General features: G+C 33.2%; 1 long non-coding RNA gene across 3 annotated transcripts in view; it reads right to left on the reverse strand.

Moving 5' to 3' along the window:
* Window positions 1–1172: 1172 nt before the first annotated feature.
* Window positions 1173–15347, reverse strand: part of LOC131425070 (uncharacterized) — an 81733-nt gene continuing 67558 nt past the window's right edge. For all 3 annotated transcript variants that reach the window (XR_009228924.1, XR_009228923.1, XR_009228925.1), the window contains 2 exons: window positions 10761–10836; window positions 1173–1466 (listed from right to left, as the gene is read on the reverse strand). This is a non-coding gene — a long non-coding RNA (uncharacterized LOC131425070). The remainder of the gene's footprint in view (window positions 1467–10760; window positions 10837–15347) is intronic.

Genomic DNA, 15347 nt, shown 5'->3' on the forward strand with positions numbered 1-15347 from the left:
AGTGACAAATCCAATTGGAAACTGGACACAGAACTAATATGGTTGAGAAGGACTATTTTATATTGTTCTTTGGGGGGAAAAAGAAAGAATTGTTTTTACCATATTTGTTTTTCAATGGTACACAAAACTACCTTTTACATTCTAGAATAATTCATAATGGGGGAACATATTTTTGTGTAATGTAGCCAATATTAATTATGATAACTAAGAAATGGAGGAATTCCTTTGAGAAAAGTGTGACAACCTTGTCACTTATGCCTGATCTTAGAGAAAATACAGAAATGCTTCTTCCTCTAAATATATGAGATTTCACTTTTATAAGATATTGGAGTGGTTTCAGGTGGTGCATATATATGGAGAGTAGACATTGGTTTAACACTGAACCAGAGTTACAAGTATTCCTTTTATCATAGATAGGAATTTTCACTGTGTTGGTTTTACTTGTAATAAGTAGATTGGAAGCCTGGGAAAAGTTCAAAATAATCCATAGTAAAAGACATAAAACTTCTCTTTGTGCCAAATTCAGGTAAGGCAAGAAGGGCAGATCAAAGAACTGCTTTAATGATTCACTGAAGCTGAAGTTCAAATAAAACCACAGCAGGAGCCAAAAAACCTGGAAATGCAACAATTGCTAATGAGGCAAAAGAAAAACTGTGAAAGAACATGAATGTGAGAGGGAGATTACCTAATAGCACTACCGTCAGCCAATAATGACTGAAAGAAACCAAAGGCAGGTGGAGTTTTAGGCAAATACTTAGGTCATTTGGGAGCCAGAGTAGATTTTCATTCCAAGTCTCATGTTTGCAGTGATCTGAACTAAATCTTGATTTGAGGGGCTCATCTCCTCAGCTGCAGAATGAAGAATTGGCCTTCATGTTCTCTTTTATAGCAATTATTCCACTGTGCTTCATAGCTGTGGCAGTGCATAGTGCAACTTTGGCTATAGTACTCTTTTTTTTTTTTTTTTTAGCGTAATTAAGCTATTCCTGCATGTACTGAGATAAGATAGGGCCCTGCCTTCAAGCAACTCACCAGTCCATACCTGTCTGGAACTCAGAACTTTTTATCATGATGGGCTCTCAATATGTTTTATTTATGCAATGAAATACTTACTGCTATAAAGTGTATGTGGTGCCATTTTCTAGGGTAAAAGAATTTTGATCCACTCAGAATCCAAAGAACAGCTTGACTTTTAATGGACTTACTGCCCAAATGAGCATTTTGCTCAAGAACTTAATGTCCAAATAGGCAGAAAAAATGCAACTAATTAAAAAGCACATAATCCTTAACATGCTCTTGCACTGCGGAACTTTTTGAATGAGAGAAACAGAATGCAAACAGTACAATAAATTAATTGGAGGCAGAAGTCCTTGTTTCTAAACTCTAGTTAATAACAGTAATTCAACTTAATGACTATGTGTGTAACTTTGGGCAACACCAGTTCCAGGTCCTTGGGTCCCCATCATCTATAAAACAAAGAGATCTGGTCAGTGGAGAAGACAATCATTAAGATCTTACTAGTTTAAGCCTTTTTTTAAAATTTTTATTGTTGGTTGTTCAAAACATTACATAGTTCTTGATATATCATATTTCACACTTTGATTCAAGTGGGTTATGCACTCCCATTTTTACCCCGTATACAGATTGCAGAATCACATCAGTTACACATCCATTGATTTACATATTGCCATACTAGTGTCTGTTGTATTCTGCTGCTAGAGGATAGTTTAAGCCTTTTGTGGTTTTAAAGTAGGTTGATATGTTAGACAAGAAGTAATATGGCAGCTTATTGAATTTGAGGAAAACCTAGAGAAAGTATATTCATGTTTTAACAAGAATTGCTTATTTAACTATTTCAAATAAAATAAAGTGTATCAAATGCAAAATAGAAACAAAACTCACTTTTCTTAAGTGGAATGTAGACATTGAAGAAATGAGGGAAAGAATGAAACACACGGATAGGAACACATTTATACTGAAGACAAAATTGAACTTTATAACATTAATGATGACATCCAGGTTATCCTTAATATAAACATAACCTCTTTGTTTTCTTCTAGTTTATATATTTAGCACTACACATGCTTCAGGCAAATCTCCATAAATATTATTATTCTTAAAGTGCTTTGCTCTGTCATAAAATGAATATAAGGAAACAATTTCTTTTTTCAGAGGCAAGAATTTTAAAAGAAATGATTCCTGTGCACTTGTGAAGGAGAAGCATATAAACTGAAGTTCAAATGTCTTCTGCTATGTATGAGACAAAAGGCAAGTTGTATTGAGAGATCTTCCCTGGCAGATTTATTTATGGACATCAAACAGTTTAATGTCTTTCTTAGGAAATCATCCCCAAATCTCTGAACTCATTTTTCATGTAACTAAAAACAGTGAATAAATACAAAACTTAGGCAAATTATGCCAACATAAAATACCAAAATTGATAGACAAAGTATGAACATAGTTTTTCTAAAATGTATCTCAAGCCTTATAAATGGATACAAAGGATGCAAATCATTTTTACTGCTCTATCCTGAAGTTAACGGCCATGAATTTGATGCTGCAGCAGTAAAATTGAAAATAAAAATTCCTTCCTTTTCAATAAGATGCTTAATTCTCCTAGAGATGACATAAAATGCTTATATTTAAGTTTGGGTAAGATGTCATGGTTTCTATTGCTGCAAAACATATTTGATAGTATTGACAATCATTTTGTCTATTGCCTAGTTTTATCTAAATAACTGAGAAGAACTGGCTTTCAAAATGTTACACAAACTTATAGGGTGGTGAGAAGCTTCTGGATTTTCTATTAGTGTTTTGTCTGCCCAACTGAGTTCCACCGTTGAGAACTGTTTTCAGTCCCTACTGCCTTAAAGTTATCATTAGAGTCATCTACAAATAATGCTGTTTTTCCATGAAAATATGGCTGAACTTATGTGTATAGTTGGAGTTATGAGAATTGATATGATCATATTTATGAGGAATTTTCAGTCCCTTTAAAACAAAATGTTCTAAAAATTAGAAGTCCTCTTTATGTTTAGCCTAAGAGATAATTAGAAAATATAACTCATATTTTCTTGGGGATTTTTTTTTCATCCCATTGAACAGGTGAATGCAGGGGACCTTAGGGCTTTTACTCTAACTATTGTGGGAATGTTGGCAAGTGAAGATTTTCAATAAGAGTTTCCCAAAAGACTTAGAAAAGAGGAAATAGAATTGACTTTGAGAGATAAGCTAAGAGAGAAGGACTGGGTGAATTGAAGCAGATACCTGCAAAAAAACTTGAAAAAAAAAAAAAAAACAGAATGTTTTCAAGGCCTGCAAGTGAACTATTTCTAACTGATTTATTTTTAAAAATGTAGCCTTCTACATACTCTGCATACACACATGTGTGTCTATGTGTATGTGCATGTGCACACACTCTCAATTACTGGCTAGAATTTGGAGATCAAGAAGTTAGTGTTTATACAAGTTTCATAGTTAATAAATAAAGAATTTGGTTTAAAGTCAACTCAGTCAACTTCTACCAGGTGTCTCACTTATCTAAATGAAATATATCAATTAGAAGGAAATTTTATTGATGACTGAAGCATAGATGCTACACCAGTTTTCAAAACTGATCTGGATTTAAATCTTAGCCCAGCTATACATTGGCTGTATTATCTTACAGGGAAAATAATGTTCCAAATATTTAGCACACAGCCTGGCATTCAAAAACTGGCAAGTAAAAGTGCCAGGGTAACTGAAACCTCTCCAAAAACTCTCACAGGGAAACACAATCCTTAGTCTATGAAATATAGTTTTCATAGTTGTCAAAAAGGAAAAAAAAATAGCTCCCAAATTTTTAAATGGATCAAGACATGTTATGTCAGTTCCTTTAATGTAAGAATCAATTCAAAATTCCTTGATTTCTGATTCTGCTATCCCCAGAAAAAGATTATAATGTGGATTGGCTTCCTTTACAAGTACAGATACACCTTGAAGATGTTGAGGGTTCAGTTCCAGACCACTTCAGTGCGGCAAGCATCACCATAAAAATGGTCATATGAATTGTTTGATTCCCCAGTTCCTATAAAACTTAGGTTTACACTACAGTATAGTTTACCAAGTATGAAATACCCATGTTTGTCCTTTAATGTAAAATATAGTACATATCACAATGTATACATACACTTTATATTAAAGTACTTTATTGATAAAAATGCTGGTAAACATTTAAGGCTTGAGTGGGTCATTATCTTTTTGGTGTTGGAGGGTCTTTCCTTGTTGTTGATGGCTGTTGACTCATTGGGATGGTGATTACTGAAGACTACGGTAGCTGTGGCAATTTCTCAAATTAAGACAATAATGACATCTGTTGTATCAATTGACTCTTCCATTCCAAAAATACGTCCATATAATATTTGATGCTGTTTAATAGAATTTTACCTATAGTACAACTTCTTTGAAATTTACATCAACTAAGTTTATGTAATATTCAAAAATCCTTTCTTGTCATTCAATAATGTTTCAAACATCTTCACCAGGAATATTTCACATTTCAACAAACCAATGTTTTTGCTCATCTATAACAAACAACTCCTCATCTGTTAAAGTTATATTGTGAGATAAAAAATATATATATATTCAAATCTTTGGGTTCCATTTCTAATTCCAGTTTTCTTGCTATTTCTTCTACCGAAGTCTTGAACTCCTCAAAGTTACTCAGGAAAGTTGGAATAAACATTTTTCAAACTGCTATTAAGATTGATATTTAGACCTTGTCTATTAATCACTAATGCTTCATTCATTCATTCATTCATTCATTCATTTTGTGTACCAGTGGTTGAACCCAAGGGCCTTCAACCACTGAAGGACATCCCAGCCCTTTCTATTTTTTAATTTGACTCAGGGTATCATTAAGTTGGATTAGGACCTTGCTAGGTTGCTGAGGCTGGCTTTGAATTTACAATCCTCCTGTCTCAACCTCCTGAGCTGCTGGGATTACAGGTTGCACCACCATACCCAGCTCACTAATATTCTTAATGGCATCTAGGATGGTGAATTCTTTCCAGAAGGTATTCAATTTTCTTTGTTGAAATATATTAGATGAATCATTATCTATGGCAACTATGGTGTTAGGAAGTACATTTCTTAAATTATAAGTCTTGAAAATCAAATGGCTGCTGCAGAATGAATGTTGTGTTAGCAGTCCTGAGAACATTAATCTCATCATACATGTCCATCACTGCTCTTGTGTGACCAGATGCACAATGAGCAATAACACTTTTTTTTTCTCTGAGAAATAGTTGTCAGTAGTGGACTTTTAAATATTCAGTAAACCATGTTGTAAAGAGCTATGCTATCATCCAGGCTTTATTGTTCCATGTTATGAATGACAGACATAAAAATTTTAGTACTATTCTTAAAGGCCTTAGGATTATTGGAAAAGTAAATGTGCATTGGTTTCAGCTTAAAGTTGTCAGCTGTATTATTGCCTAACGAGACTGTCAACCAATCCTTTGAAGCTTTAAAGCCAGGTACTGACATCTTTTATTTAGGTGTGAAAATCCAGTATGGAGTAATCTAACAAAAGGTCATTTTGCCTAAAATGAAAGTCCATTGTTTAACATAGCCATTTTCATCACTTCCTTAACTAGATCTTCTAGATTACTTCTGCAGCTTCTCCACCAGTATTTTCTATTTCATTTTGTGCTTTTATGTCATGCAGGTGGCTTCTCTTCCTATACCTCATGAAACAACCTTTGCTACCTCGAAAGACTTATTCTGCAATATCCTCACCTCTCTTAGCCTTCATAGAATTGGTTTTGCTTTGAAATAGATTTTGGTTAAGGGCATGTTGTGGCTTGTTTGATCTTCTGTTAAGATCACTATAGTAAACTTTCTCCTTACAGACAATAAGGCTATTTCACTTTTTTACCAATCCTATGTTCATTAGAGTATCACTTTTAATTTCCTTCAAATATTTACCTTTGAATCACAATTTGGTTACCTGTTCAGTGTATAAGGATTTTGGCTTATCTATGAACTGAGACCTCTGAAACCATAAGTGACAAACAAACTTTTACTTCTCTAAAATTATTCTTGTCAGGTCTTTTGGGCTCAGTGGAAAAAAAGCTCATTAAAATACTTAGTGAACACAGGGTTGTCACAAATTTTCAATTTATAAAAAACATAATATTTGCAAATTATATTGAAGTAAAGGGCAAGAAAATGAAGAATGTGTATCTATGAGAAAAAAGAATTTACTATTCATACTTAAATAATCACAGAGACCATCATGAGAATTACTTTTCATTATATGTTAAGCAATTAACTTGGTGTCCACATATGAGTTTGGTCAATCTGAGAAGCTGAGGTCTCCATAGGGTGCTGTGCAAAGGAGGTATCTCGGCTTTACCAGGTTATGCACCCTCCCCGCAGGCAGTGGGGGAGACATTGAGAATAGGTTAGCTTTCTTTGGTTTGCACAATCCCTCTCCAACCTCATCTTTACATGCACGTCCCATACTTACTAATGTATTTGTGGAATAGCAGAGTCATGCTCAGCCTTGGCTCTGCACCTTCCCATGTGGCACTCCTACTTGGAAGGGTCTTTCATTCACTCTTTTAATTTTGTATTTCTCATTTAGCTTTTGACCACATCCCAGGCATTGCCATTTCCAAAATAATGTCTTGACTTCTTATTTGAGTTATTTAGCCTCTATCCATGTGCTTTCCATTATTTTGTATTTGGCATGAGTATAACATTTACCAACTAAATATTTGAGAGCCTTTAAATATTTAAAGGCTAAATATAGTCTTCAACATAGTCTTATTTATCTTTCTATACTAAAACTCTGTTTTGTCATTTTGTAGGTGACCAAAAATTACTTGCTGAACATATTAATGGGAAGCCCCTAGATCCTGGCATACAATGTTAGACAATATCTTGCTCAGGGCATAATCCCAAAGGCCTAGCAATTTATTAAATTTTAATAACTATTTATTAAATGAATAATAAAATATGATTTATTTATGATAGTATCTAAAGCTTAGATTTTTAAAATCTCTAATCCTTTGTTCAACATGATCAGTATTCTTGATCCTGTGTTATTAGAAGAAAATCTATTTAAATTTATAGCTTCTTATTGTCCTTCTCTGGAGAAAAATAACATATTCATGTTTTGAAACAATAAAACATATGCAAGTTTTTTTGCCAAGCTATAACAAAATCAACATCACTGAATAATAGAAATAGAAAATCAGAACTAAACACCAGGAAAGAAGATTGAATAAAAATATGGCAAGATGCCCAGGCAAATCTCAATTTATGGCAGCAGAAATGGACTAACAATTAGATTCCTGAATCACATCTCTGAGTTGATCTATTTTTCTCTCAGGAGTCTATGAGTGGAAGAGTGTATGAGTAGGTTGTTTTCACACCCTCTGGAGTGAGACTGTTTAATTATTTAGGAGGTCTGTCATGAAGCAATTGTTTAAAAATGCGGAGAGCACAAATGAATATGTTGTGAGCATATGTACATGCAAATGTGAATAAAAGGCATTGGTAATATCTACAGAAGAAAAAATAATTAGACAATTCCTCAGGGTCACTCATAACTCTGATGTGAAGACTAATCTTTTTTTTTTTTTTTTTTTTACAATATAGTCTCACATGTGTTCAATGGTATATGACAATGTGCTTGAATTTATAAAGTAGGAAAGAACAGAAGTAAAGATTTATAATTATTGGGAGGATTTGCAAAGTATCAGAGTATGTTTGGTGACTGCCTTTGTTCTTCATTTATAGTTGGTTTACACCTTGGTGCTCACTGTCCTGCAACAATGTTGCTCAGACCTTTTCTCAGAGCTTTATTTAAATCTTACTCAGACCAGTGCTGTGGGAGAATTTTAATATAGACTGCCTCAGCTTGAGTTCTTCACCCAAGTCCAGAAACCCCTAATGTTCTCCTGGAGCATCTTACACTGGGTGAATCTCAAATGACCAGTTACTGCTCTAAGCTTCCCAGTGATATCCCTTAGAGGAAAGTCCTCTAGTTACTAATGATGACCTTAAAATTACACATTTATTGCTCTTTTTCTCCCATTTTTTTTTTGTTGGTCCCAAGAGGCTTTTCTTTCTTACATTTTTTTCCTTGGTAAAGATATAAATTGGTTGATCATATCACCATAGACTTCTGTGATTTTGTGAGGTTAGACAAATCAGATTTTAAAGTTGATGGGCTTTAGTTGGCACACTTCTAAAAGTATTAGCCCCCACTACCAATCTTTCTGGCCCAGAGCACTACTGTCTCTATGAACATCTGCCATGTTTACTGCCACTATTGATAATGATGCCGGTGGTGATTATTTGCTCATCATATTCCACACTTTGTGCTGACCTATTTCTGACCTTGCCTAATTTAGACAATTAAGTGTGTTGGATACTGCGATTATTCCCACTGTATACATTTTTTTTAAAGTTGACTTACAGAGGCTAATATATTATCTAGGAGTTAGTTGTTATTTCTGAGATTAAAAATGAGACTACTTGATTTAAGATCTCAATGTCTAAACCACCAGGCAATAGAGATCCTTTTCTTTGGTTCACTCATCATCATGAATGTTTTCACAATGTGTTTATCTGCTACACACTTTGCACAATTGGTAATGAGACTCAGTGATTAATGTAAATGACCCATACACAAATTTGGAATTTTTTGAAAAATGTTAATCTTAAATATAACAATGAAAATGTGATATTTTTCTCTTCATTTCATTTTGTGATTATTGAGCACTTCACATGAATATATATACATATATAAATATTAACATACACAGAATATGTTGGAGAAAAAAGCTAATTTTAAATCATTTATTTATGCTAACCTCTATTTTCCTTCTTTATCTCTGAATACTTCATATTTTATTTCCTAAGACAAGGTTGTTATTTAACTTAACCATTGTCTAGTAATCAAAATCAGTGAATTTCATATGGATAAAACATTGTAATCTAATCTACAGTCTATTTGCAGCTTTCCCCAATTGTCTAAATATCATTTTGTTTTGCAGTCCAGGATCATACAGCTAGACAGCCTGTTTCATTTTTGTCTTTTAATCTGGGTCAGCACCTCAGTCTTTATAATAATTTTCATTGAATATGGTACATTTTTGAAGAGCAGGCTATTTTGTCCAAATTATCTTAATTTGAGTTTGTCTCTCTTTTTTTCCATATTAAAATTAAGCTGTACATTTGGGGCAAGAATGCCACTAAAGTAACACCGTGTCTGCTTCAAGAAGTCATATCAGCAGGTGCAAGTTGGTTTGTCTCGATGTTGAGGATGTTAACATGGATCACATCCAATAGGTTTTTTGGTTTAAATTTTAATATTTTTCACTTTGGAATTAAGCAATTTGTAGAGAGATTTTTTTTTGGGGGGGGGAGATACCAGGGATTGAACTCAGAGGCACTCCACAACTGAGCCACATCCTCAGCCCTATTTTGTATTTTATTTAGAGACCGGGTCTTACTGAGTTGCTTAGTGCCTTGCTGTTACTGAGGCTGGCTTTGAACTCTTGATTCTCATGTCTCAGCCTCCTGAGTGCTGGGATTAAAGGTGCGTGCCACAGCATCTGGCTGTGGAAAGATTTTTTTAGACTAACAAATATCTTTTTCCTTACCACACTGTGCTACAATACTTTTAGCATCTATTGAAGTTTTTTATAAAGTAAAAAAAAAAAAATCATTATATCTGTATAGACAATATACAGACTTTCCCTGTCATTATTCCTAATAAATACATTATAACCACTATTTACATAGCATTTACATTATAGTAGATATTATATGTAATCTAAAGATGGTTATAAGCATATGCCATGTTACACAAGGGATTTGAACATCCATGGATTTTGGTATGTGTGGGTGTACTGGAATCAATCCCAAACTGCAATCAAGGGTTGACTACACAGCAGAGACTGGGAGCAGGGGAGGAGAAATTAAAAAGGAACTGGCTTCCAAATGATGGTTCATTTGACAGGCATCCCTCACAGTCATATTTCAGATATTTCTTTTATATATACATGTAGTCAGCAACCATATATCATAATGTAGTCAATTTCAAAATTAAATTGTAACCATGCTATAATCAGTTTCCTTTGTCATTTCCATCATATATATTTTAAAATTAAAGTGTTATTTTAGTTATATTTCCAGAAGGCCCATAAAAACATGGTGACTATTCAACATTTGTAACTGAAAACGACCATTTGTTTTCCAATAATATGTTTTATGTTTACTTTACTCTATTGAAAATGCTCCTGAAAATCACCAATAACTTTTTTTTTCAAAACCAATGGATTCTTTACAGTGACATTTATCTTGATGAACACATATTATTTTTAAATTTTTTGTCCCATTGATTTTGTAACTCTGTTTTCCCTGTAAGTCCCTCCCATTTTTCTAACAATTTCTCAGTCACATTACTCTGTATGATGTTCCTGTAATCTAGTTCTTTTGTCTTCCTGGCAGTCTTTGAAATTAATGGAAATTCTTACTTCAGTGCATCCAAATAACATTCTACATCTTAAGCAACCAAATTTCAATGATTATTTTCGGTACCATTTGTATAACAGTGATCCCCAAATCTGAATCTCCACCCCTGACTGATTTCCTAAACTTCAGACACATGTACCTGCTCATGTGCTAGATATTCCAATTTTGTTAACCATATCAATTTGAATTTCCCAAGTATCTCAAAGTCAGCCTAATTTTGAGCTCACCTTCTGACACCAGGTACCTTCTTTTTCACAGGTGTTTCAGTTCAGTAGATGCCCACGACTCCTTAATTCACATTTTCTGGAAAAAGGAAAATATTTAAGATTTTCCCTTCCTTTCTCTCATCATGTCCACTGAAGTATTTATAATTTAATCTTTGATTTATTTGTTTTAAGTCTATCTATCCTGTCTGACAATGTCTCTTTTCAAATATATTTTGATTGTTACTTTTATAATAAACTATCTAAAATTAAAACTTGACAATTTTTCTGTCTTACCATAATTAGTTTCATGAGCCCCAGGACTTAAAGTCCACACTTCCTAATATTTTATGCAAGTATGATTGTTATTAGCTATAATCTCCACAGCCTCATTTACTATTATGCTTCCTTGATTTAACTCATGAACAAAAATTTTCTTAGGTTTTCTGTAAACTTTATACTGTTTTGCATTTAAATGGATTTTTTAAAATGTATTTCTTTCTTTTCTAGGTACACCTCCTGTATTGCTTTAGCTGTTCATCTAGCTGTGATACAGCCTACCTCATCTGACTGGTCTCTCATTCTTCTGTTATAGTCTGTTTACAAAATAGCTTGTTCACTATTATCCACTATGATGTTTTCAGTTTCCTAAAGACAGAGACAGTATATCATTTGCTGAGATAACCACAGAATAAAATATGATGCCAGTAAAATACTAGGCAAAAAAAAAAATTGTTTTAGTGAATTATCAGCATATTTTTCTAAAATTTTGTATTCTTTTGCCTATTTTCTATTTGCTCTTTAATTATTTTCTTCATATGTATATGAAAGAGAATTCCATGTTGAAAATATCATGATGAAGTTAGAGTTTAATGAAAATTTAGATAAGGTTTATCCTTCTTTGCAACTTGAGGTTTTAAACATTAAATCAACCCTCAAGCTCTTTGGTTTCTCTATTAATTAAATGAAGAAATTGTACTAGATAATGCATCAAAGCCCTTCCTGCAAAGCTCTAAGCATATGTTACCTGCTATTAAAAAGAGAAAAAAAATTTCTAGAAGCTTATAAGCAAATATGCAATTCTGGATATCAGTAGCAAATTCAGGTTTTTCTTTCCCCTGAAGAACTGAAAGAGAGGCATCTGGTCACAGGAGATAGGAGAGTCAGGCTGAATATCTTAACTCAGTTCCTGTTATCTATGAATGTGCCTTTAACTTTGATTTTATGATAAGGAGCTCTAAGTGAGACCATTTGCTTTCCTTCCATCTGTTATTAGATTTGAGATTACAACAAAAGTGATTTGCTAATATCATTGTGTTTTTACTGAAATAAATGGTAACAAGAACTTCAGTTTAGTATAAGCAATGGTATGTGGCTAGTTAGGAAAATCATAAGGTAAAATTTGGGACTAATGAAGTCTATTTCCCAAACTAAAGCAATTTCAGTAATTTACATGAGTCACCATGACAAGTTTTCTCCTGTGACCAATTCACGATTTAACTCTGCTGCAATCTATTAGAGATAAAAACAATTTCCTAGGGTTTTAATTCTTCCTGCATATTCTTAATTGCTTCCAGCTGTAGCCAAACTGATTCTGGATGAACCTGCACATAGCATTAAAGGGAAAAATAAGAATTCCAATTCTACTCAATTAAAAATATAATTGGAATGTGTATTTTGTCAGGCTGATAGCAAACTTAGCAGCAACAATTTCAACTTTTTTCTAAGTAGCTGATGAACCAAAGAGAATTTCCAGTATTATTTTTCATCTTGCTTTTTATAACACTAATAATGCTCTTGTTTTTTTTTTTTTCTGAGAAGAAATGTAAAACTGACTTACTTCAGTGTATAGGGAACCTGTACTTACGTCGTAAGTGATCTTTCAGCTGTACTGAGATAAGAAATGTTCACAATAATGTTATTTTGAATTGCTGCATCAATGGGTTCAAAGATGATGTAGCAATTTCCACATTTTCAATTATTGATTCCTTCTTAACCTTTGCTCTCTTCAACTGCTGTGGAACCTTACTGTGTGTGTGTGTATGTGTGTGTGTGTGTGTGTGTGTGTGTGAAGGAATAAAACTTCTAAACATTTGGAATGCATTTGAAGGATTGTAGGCAAGAAATAAAATTAAGTATTATTATCAGTTATTCTCTTTTTTATGGTCAGTTATTTATTTATTTATTTATTGCTTTATACCTTAATTCTACAAAAGCAGGGTACACATTATACTCACTTATTAGTGTTGCCTTTAAAAACAACAAGAAAATCGATTGCTTAAAATATTATAAATACATTATATCACAGTTGTAAAGGCTAGAAGTCCAAAATCTAGGTGTTGGCAGGTCATGTCTCCTCTATGGTGGAATCCTTTCTTGCCTCTATGCACTCCTTGTCCTGTGCACTAACTCCATCTCTATTCCCATCTCCATATGGCCACCTTCTCCCTGCATCATATCTTTTCCACAACAGTTTTTTTTTAAATAAGGACACTTATCATTGGACATAGGGACTACTTAGATAATGCAGGATGATTTCATTTTAATATCTTTAACCATTAAAATCTACAAAGCACCCCACTTACTTATTTTCCAAATATAATCATGTTCAAAGTTTCTGGGATTAGGTTATAGATATATCTTTTTTTTTTTTAAAGAAAGAAAGAAAGAGAGAGAGAGAGAGAGAGAGAGAGAGAGAGAGAGAGAGAGAGAGAGAGATTTTTAATATTTATTTTTTAGTTTTCGGCAGACACAACATCTTTGTATGTGGTGTTGAGGATCGAACCCGGGCTGCACACATGCCAGGCGAGCGCACTACTGCTTGAGCCACATCCCCAGCCCTATAGATATATCTTTGAGGAAGGCCATCATTCAATAATCTTCTAATCAGATTAAGAACCCATGTATATGGCTAGAGGAAAATATTTTCTACTTCTCTGGTTCTGGCAACCCAATTCCCTGTGAATATCCGTGCATAAGAGAGGTCATGAATAATTCTCTGATCACTCAAGAGAATCTGAAGTGAATATACTATGTATATGTAATAAGAATTGTAATGCATTCTGCTGTCATATATAAATAAAAAATTACATTAAAAACTCAGTTCAAACACTAAATATATATATATATATATATATATATATATATATATATATTCAACTGCTTCTTATCTTCTGTTCCTCTAATGCACTTAATGTCTTGATCGTTCTATTTTGTAAGGTGTACAAATACTGCTACTATGTTTCTGTCTTTTGTATATCTTTCTCTTTGCTTCATTCTTCTCTATGTATCTTTCTCATGTTTTCTCATAGACTTTGAAGTTAGTGTAGCTAGAGAAAAGAGGAAGAAAATTTCAATTGCATGCATGAAACTGCATGCAATTGCATTGCCTGCTTCAAATCCAAGTCATATTGTAGTCACCTTTCAAAGAGAGAAGAGGGTTAATAATGTGCTGGTATGTATGTGCACACTGAAGCCAGGAGAAATTAATAGATAAATGAATTGATAAATACTAAAGGTGCAAAATGCATTTATAACTTCTCGTTTGAAAATTGTATGACCAAAGGAGACAGATTTGTGTCACAGAGGAATTATGTGAGTGCTAGAACTGTTGATAAGAATAATTAATGGGAAAGGAAATCAAGTGAGAATGAATCATTTGATGATACTCTTGCAAATGATCTGAAGAAATCCAAGAGGAACTGAGAGTTCATAAATTAATGTATCTCAACATTCATTGACAAATTTATATGTTGATTTTGCATTTCTATAAACATTGGAGTGCCTACTATGTGCCAGCTTCACTTTAGTACACTGAATATGTTCTGAGCACATGCTATATTCTATATATGTGTATAGTAACCTAAGTGAAACAGGATGGATTAGTGACACTTATTCCAGACCCCACCTCACCTCCTCACCTCAATCAGCTGAGTTGACGTGAACCAAAAGGCCTCCCTTTCATACTATCCCATTGCTGTTGACAGAGGAACTAACTTCCCCAAAGTGTAAAAAACAATATCCTATTTTTCAAAATAGTGTCCCCAATTTTGACCTATAATAACCTAAGAAAGGAAATATGCTATTTAAGACCCCATGTTACTTCTATCTCATACATCTGATTTAAAAACCTGAAAATGTGAAGTATACTTGGATAGTTCAGGATGTTTGAAAATCACTTAAATGTTAGATCTGTGTCTTTTCTCTATTCAGAATATTTTTTTTTCTTCAGAGTGAGCCTTTTGTCTAGATTAGATAACAGTAACAGTGCTGTTGGTGACCAATAAATGGACTTTAATAATGAAATATAAGGTGGCTGTATACACATTCTGAAGTATGGGGAAAATTATGGAGTTAATATTAAGACACTATTTCTTGCCATGTATATTATGTAGAAATGATTTTCATAATGAGTTAAACCTTTAACAATATAAAGTACTTCTAAATAGTTCTCACATTCTTAATTTTTGTTAGATAGATAGTTAACTTCAGCATAAACCTGAAGTCTTTACCTTTTAGCTCAAGTGATATGCACATAAAAGTTGTCATTTTTTCGAAGAGGTAAAAAAATTCAAATCAAAGATGAATATATGTATTTTTCTGTCATTATTG

Source organism: Marmota monax, unplaced genomic scaffold (assembly GCF_021218885.2).
Source record: "Marmota monax isolate L192 unplaced genomic scaffold, Marmota_monax_Labrador192_F-V1.1 WCK01_AAM20220418_F8-fsc00045, whole genome shotgun sequence".
Classification (NCBI taxonomy): Eukaryota; Metazoa; Chordata; class Mammalia; order Rodentia; family Sciuridae; genus Marmota; species Marmota monax.